The sequence below is a fragment of the Octodon degus genome, unplaced genomic scaffold (assembly GCF_000260255.1).
Source record: "Octodon degus isolate 3935 unplaced genomic scaffold, OctDeg1.0 scaffold00226, whole genome shotgun sequence".
In the NCBI taxonomy this organism is placed as follows: Eukaryota; Metazoa; Chordata; class Mammalia; order Rodentia; family Octodontidae; genus Octodon; species Octodon degus.
Window position 1 is genome coordinate 2,138,284 of NW_004524802.1, and position 7,013 is coordinate 2,145,296.

At 56.4% G+C, this 7,013-nt stretch overlaps 1 pseudogene; it reads left to right on the forward strand.

Moving 5' to 3' along the window:
• Positions 1 to 1,242: 1,242 nt before the first annotated feature.
• On the forward strand, positions 1,243 to 1,365 carry LOC111813805 (annotated as a pseudogene).
• Positions 1,366 to 7,013: the final 5,648 nt, after the last annotated feature.

A 7,013-nucleotide genomic window follows, 5' to 3' on the forward strand; every position in this document is an offset into this window, starting at 1 on the left:
GAGGCAGAAAGATAGGAGGGAGCTCAGGGCCAGCTTGGGCTACATAATGAATTTAAAATAGCTCAGCAGAAAAAAAAAATAAATAAATAAAATAAAATAAAATAGCTCAGCAGATTAAAGGGATTAAAGCACCTGCAAGCAGCCGTAGGGGCTGGGGATTCATCCCCAGGCCTGCTGTGCTGGCCTCCCCCCCACCCCCCCAGGTGAGCTGAGACAGCCATTGAAACTGGGTGTGGTGGCACACGCCTGTAATCCCAGCTCTTGGGAGGCTGTAAACAGGTGGATCACTACGAGTCCAATCTAGTAGTGAGACCCTGATCACCCTGTAGACCCTTCCCTAAGATACAGAAAAAAAAGAATCCAAGACCAGCCTGGAATACAGTCGACTGCTTCTTCCCACGTCGCCTGTAGGAGCTACAAGCACCCTGGGGTGGCAGGAAAGCAAGGCACTCCATCCTGTGAGGGAAGGGAACCATATTTTGCCGATGACTTCAGCAAGCTCAGAAGCAGGTCCTCTCCAGTCGCACCAGTCCCAGCTTGGACGGAAGTCCCAGCAGCTTTGGGAGACTGTCAGCTGCAGGTCCAGCCAGGAACCGCGCCCACGTGCCTGGTGTGGGAGGGGCCATCTGTTATGCTGACCGGGTCTCCTCCAGGACCGTCTCTTAGTCTAACAGCGCCCCAGCCTCTCGCTGCACCACTGCCCAGCTCCACCCGCAGCCCCCACCCAGCCTCGCTCCTGAAACTCCTTCCTGCCATAGAGGACATTGGCTGTGTGCTGAGCTTTCAGCACTGCTGTACTGGCCTGGGCACCCTGCGCTTCCCTCGGGCCAGCTCCCTGTTTCCTGGATCTCATGTCTTTCTTTCTTTCTTTCTTTCTTTCTTTCTTTCTTTCTTTCTTTCTTTCTTTCTTTCTTCTTTCTTTCTTTCGAGGTACCAGGGATTGAACTCATGATCTTGTGCTTGTGAGGCAGGCGCTTACGCCACTGAGCTGTCTCCCCGACCCTCTCACGTCTTTTTTTCTAAGTCAGGATCTTTCTGTGTAGCTCAGGCTGGCCTCACACTCACAACCCTCCTGCCTCAGCCTCCTCGTCTGCTCATGGCTCTCTTTCCTATGGCTTCCCCCCTCATTTTGCTGCAGAACATGCTTCAGTGGCTTTCTGAGAAAAGGTGCATGACGCTGACTCATTGAATCCTCCCTACAAAGCAGGCCTAGAGAGCTCTCTGTCTAACCACACGCTGGATAATGGTAGGAATTTCGTGAGCATGAAGACTGGGTGTTCATGCCACGCGCGTGACATGTGCCGCACGCATGACATGTGCCTCCCTCAATTCTTGTCACCACGTAGGCACATTATGTGTCTGATGTGAGAAAAAGAAAAGAAAACGTCATTTCAAGTTGAAGGACTTTGCCGGTGCTCTGCAGCGTTTGTGCGCTGCTCCCGACGAGCCGCAGTTCTGACCCTGGCCTTCACAGCGGCTGCTTTCCTCTCTGGGACGTGTGAGTGTTTTGGTTTATTGGTGGAACCCAGAGAGGCCTGATGCTGTACGCTGGGGCATCGCCTTGAGGCCTGCGGGGCGCAGTGGGGCCCCGCACCCCGAGGTTCGCACCCCTCAGTGCCTTCCTCCGGGAATTTCTGGAGTAGGATGTGTTTCTGGGCTCACGTTCCTGTTCCTGATTTCCTTTTTACTTCTTCTGAGTTTCAGTTTTCATGACCAGGTTTGAAGTGCTTAATGGCACACAGCCACAACACGTTTCACTCTCTTTCCATCCCCTCCTCCCTGCCAGCCTTCCTCCTGCCTCAGCCTTCCAAGTACTAGGATTGCAGGCGAGCGCCGTATATCGCCACACCTAGCCCTATTATCTATCTCGTTCTTATTTATAATTCAGATTTCTCGTGTATGAGAAACCATGCCATATTTAAGCTTGGTTCTCTGATTTGTTTCATTTAACACCACTAAAGTTTTTTGTTTTTGGGGGTTTTTTTTGTATTTTCGTACAGGGTCTCACTACGTAGATCGGACTCGTAGTGATCTGCCTGTGCTTAGCCTCCCAAGAGCTGGGATTGCAGGCGTGCGCCACCATGCCCGGGCTCCATGGCCGGCTCGGCGTGCCCTGGGGGCGGGGCTGGCGTGGGGCGCCGCGGACTGAGCCTCAGCTGCCCGCCTGCCTCAGCAGGTGCTGCTATCCGCTGAGCTGCCTGGCGGCCCTAACATAACACTTTTTTTTTCTTTTTTTTTCTTTTTTGTATTTTAGGGAAGGGTCTATAGGGCGTTCAGGGTCTTACTACTAGATCAGACTCGTAGTGATCCACCTGTTTACAGCCTCCCAAGAGCTGGGATTACAGGCGTGCGCCACCACAAACATCACACTTTCAAAGTGTATCCATTTTCCTACAAATGTCTTCATAGCAGAATAGCACTCCACCGTGTGTAAATACCGTACTTTCTCCATTCATCTGTTGAGACCTGGCTGTCGTGAACTGCGCTGCTGTATGCATGGGCGCATGTGCACTGCTGTAATAGGATGTCCCTAACTCTCGGAAGAGGCCCAGACGGGATGAGTCCGGCGAGGGGGAACCCAGTTCTAGTGCTCTGCGACACCCCGCTCCCCGGGGGCTGTGCCTGCCCCTCCGCAGGCAGCTAGGAAGGGTCCTGTCCCCTGCACCTCCCCAGAACTTGTTACTCTGATTTCTTGATGACAGCCACGCTTTTCTGGAATGAGATGGAATCTCAGCTATTTGTTTCTCCCTTTCTTGGTTCCTCCTTCCTTGTCTTTTGGGTCTCCTCTTTGTCTTCTGCCCTTTATTTTCACTCTACTTTTATTTTCATTTTCATTTTTGAGATGGGGTCTTGCCATGTAGTGCAGGCTGGCTTCAAACTCGCAGCAATCCTCCAGCCTCAGCCTCCCAGTTGCTGGGATTACAGGTATTCGCCCAGCTCAGCTTTTTTGTTTGTTTGTTTGGTTTTTGTTTTGTATGTATTTGGTTGTTACAAGGTCTCACTATGCAGCTTGGACTCGTAGTGATCCTCCTCTTTTCAGCCTCCCCAGCGCTGGGATTACAGGCAGGCGCCGCCAGCCTGGACCCAGTGGCTGGCTCAGCGTGCCTGTGGGCAGGGCTGGTGAGGCATGATAGACCAGCTCAGTTTTGACGCCAATCTTTTCAGCTCCCTGCTCCTGTGGCCACACATCCTCCTACAGAGTCAGTGTCTGTCCCTCCCACGCTGCTCCCTCGCTGTGCACCTCCACCGCCTCCAATCTGGACTGAGCCTGCTTCTAGCCTCTTTGACTATGGCACAACCAGCTCTAGCCCTGGCAGGAGAGGCCAGCAATGACCATGGGGCCCTGTGACAGGGACAGTCTTGCTGAGGGGTGTGGGGTGCAGCACTGGCTCTGCCTCGCTGGGCCTCAGGCTGGTGCGGCTCCTTCCCATGATGTCAGGTGGTGGCTGCTGGTGGCCCTGCCCACTGGGTGCTGTGCACTGTGGGACTCAGAAAGAAGATGGGAGACCACCACGGGGGACCATGGAACGACGGAAGCTTCTGCTCCTAGAGCAGCTTGTCACTCTCCACGGTGGCCAAAGCGAGTTGGTGGCCATCCTGTGAGGCCCGGAGAGCCCGAGTCCTCGTGGTGGCCTGCCCAGCCCCCTCACCTGGCTGGAGCTGCAGGTTCCCTGACTTAGAGTGGCCAGGAAGGCCCCAGGCTGGCCAGGTGGCCTTATCTCAGCTCACTTCTGCCTCCCTGCTCGAGGCTGGCCCTGTTCTAAGGAGCTGCTGCTGCCCTTCCCTGGAGACAGGGGTGGGGCTGCCCACCACGAAACAGCAGTGGAAGGCAGGGCCCAACCACAGCCTGGGAGGCCTCCTCACATATGACCCCAGGCTTTGCAGCTGGAGACAGTCGCATTCAGGCCAGGCCCTCTCTATGGGTGTCCCCAGGCTGTGACGTTGCCCACCTGGTTCTCCTCTGGAGGTTCCAAGGGGCCAGGGGTGGGCACCTCCTCCTCAGCTCCTTCCTCTGTGGCAGAACCGGTCTCCCGGTAGTGTGCAACCCTGGGCCTTGGGCCTGCTGGCTGTCAGCTGGGTCCCCCCAGTCCTCAGTCAGAGCTGGTGATGGCTCCGCAAAGCCCCTTGTCAGCACACAGATGACGCGCCGGGACCACGGCCTATGCTGCCCGCTGTGAACAGCGCCTACTCCCCGGAAGGGCAGTACACCCCGGTCCCCTCAGGCTGTCCACATCCTCCTGCAGCCAGGCACGGGAGCTCAGGATGACCCACGGCGGCCACATCTCCTTCCTGCAGAGCCCTCGCCCTCTGTGGCTCCTTTTACCTCCTGCTGTGTTTTCCTGACACTTCCACAGGAAGCGGAGGGAGGCTGGGTCCACAGGTCTGTAGTGGACATCTCTGCCCTGGCCTGTCCCTGCCTGACCACCAAGCCTCAGAGTACATGGACCTGACAGGCAGCCACCTCCACAACAGTGCTGGGGACACCGCTCATCCTGCCTTGTCTACCCTCCCTTCCCGTTCAGAGGCGCTGAACCCTATTTGGGCCACTGCAGCCCAGCTCTACCTGGGCCTACAGACCTTTGCCAAAGGGCCTCATGCCCGCCTCTCTCCTGGTCACCACAGGAGGCTAGATGCAGTCTCATGTGGCCAACAAGATTCTTTTTCTTCTCCTTCTCCTTCTCCTCCTCTTCTTCCTCCTTCTTCTCCTTCTTCTTATGAGATAGGTCCTCATTGTCTGGCCTTGAACTCACTGTGTCACCCAGGCTGGCCTCAGACTCATAGAGATCCTCCTGCCTCAGCCTCCCAAGTGCCTAGCCACAAGATTCTTCACTTCCCAGTCTGGTGGAGCCCAAACCCCTGCTCTGCTCCTCAGTGGCCAATAGGGGCCCAGGCGCCAAATCCTCCATGGGGGTTTCTGCTTCCCGCCCCCACCTTCCAGGTGGCAAAACCCTTCCTCCGTACAGGCCCTCCCAGGTCCCAGCTGTCCCTTTCCTCAGGCCTGGTGCTAACATGGCCCTAGCAGCCCTTCCCCATCCCACCTTGCTGCAGCTGGACTGGGACTGTCAAGTCACCTGCAGGATGACAGGCCCCAGACTTCTCAGACAGTCTGTAGGTTGGAGGAAGGAGTCCAGAGAACTAGATGGAGCCACGCTGCTGCTTCTTGTGGGGTCAGTGAAGAAAGCCAAGGCTGTGGGGGTACTCTGATGCCACACTGGCTCCTTCCCACACGAGGGTGAGCTGGCTTTGGCCCCACCTCTCACACCCTTGTCCTCCAGCCTGCCCCTTCTCTGGACCTACAGGGGTCTCCCTGGCAGGGCAGTGCTCATGGAGGGGGCAGTATGGGTGGGCATGTGACCCTGCGGGTGGCCCGAGGCACTGAGGACAGAAGTTGGGCCCCAGGACGCGCGGTCCCAGAAGCTTCTACCTTCTGTCTATGCACAGGTAGAAGCTGAGGCAGAACAGGAGAAGCTGAGGGAGGCTGTTGGGAAAGCTGTTGGAAGCTACTGGTTCCTTGGGCTATTCTCCTGAAGGACCTTGTCACACTGACTTTCCTGCCGGGCCCCCGATCCTCAGCTGCACATCGTTTCCTGCCTCCGGAGGGGAAGATGGTACACAGCTCAGCCTCATGGAGAAGCTTGTCCTGCTGGCTTTCCTGATGGGAACTCAGCGTCCTCATCGCTAGAGAAGCTGAGGGGGCTGTTAGGGAAGCTGCTGCGAGAAGCTGCTGGCGCTGTTGGAAGCTGCTGGTTCTCTTGGCTATTCTGCTGGAGGGCCTTGTCCTGTCAGCTTTCCTCATCGCTGAGTTCAGGACCTCGCTGTCACTGAGGATGGCTGTGGTTTCCGGGGCGCTCTGGTGCTTACCTTGAGCGGGGCTTCCTGGCTCCAGCTCAGATCCTCAGCCCGCTGGCGCAGACCCTTCATCCCGCTGGCGCAGACTTTCCAGCTTCCGCTGCTGACCTTTGGGCCTTCCCGGCACGGATCTGTGAGGTGGGCCTGCATGACACGTTGTCGTGGGCTCTGGGCCTCTGTGAGGCTGTGAGAGGCATTGTTGTAAGGTCTAGGTTTTCAGCTGCACTCATTCAGGATAGCAGGATCCAGGCCCTGAGCTGGAGTCTGTGGTCTTTAGTGCGTGGACAGATCTCCTGCACTCTTTGTGCACAATTATTTGGATGATTCATTATAAAATAATCTTATGAAATGTGTCCTGTATTGTATCGCCCCCCCCTTACAAAAACTCCAAATGCTGCCACCCTGTCTCAAGTTAAAAATAAAAAGGCCTGGGAACGTGGCTCTGAAGACCTAGGACTTACATGTGGTCAGGGCACGCCTCTTGAGGTACCCTGGTAGGCTCAGAGTCCCTGCTGGTCTCCCTGGGGTACAGTACCTCCACCCCCAAGTTCCCCAATTGCATCCCAAGGCTGGGGAGCTGGGCTGTCGGTCTGGGTTCTGGCGGAGCCGGACCTGCAGCCTCACGGGGGCCATGCTCCCAGGTCTCTGACCTTTGAGCCACGTGTTCCTGAGCGCTCCTTCCGCCCCAACTGCAGGTCGCGACTGGGCCTGGGGGCGGTGCTGCAGGGCCAGCTGGGGTCCATGGTGCTGATGGAGAAGCAGGCCAGGCCCTGGCTGCTTGCTGGTCAGTTGCGATGGGGGAGGCACTGGGCACCAGCTGGAGAGGCTGGGATTGGGTGGCTGAGAGTGCTGCAGTGGCCCGGGGGAAGGGAAATCCTGTGTTCCTGTGATTGGGTGGGCTCGTGGCGTCCCTGTGGGCACCGCTCATCTGAACCTCAGGAGTTCTGGGACTTGTTAACCCAAGGACTTGGGAGACGGAGGCAGGAAGATCACAGTTCAAAGTCAGTCTGGGGAATTTAGCAGGACAACCTCAAAATAAAAAATTAAAAAGGGCTAGGTGTGGTGGTGCATGCCTATAAGGACTTGAGAGGCTAAGGCACAAAGATCCTTGTGCGTTCAAGACCAGCCTGGACTATAAATTAAATTCAAAGCCAGCCTAAATT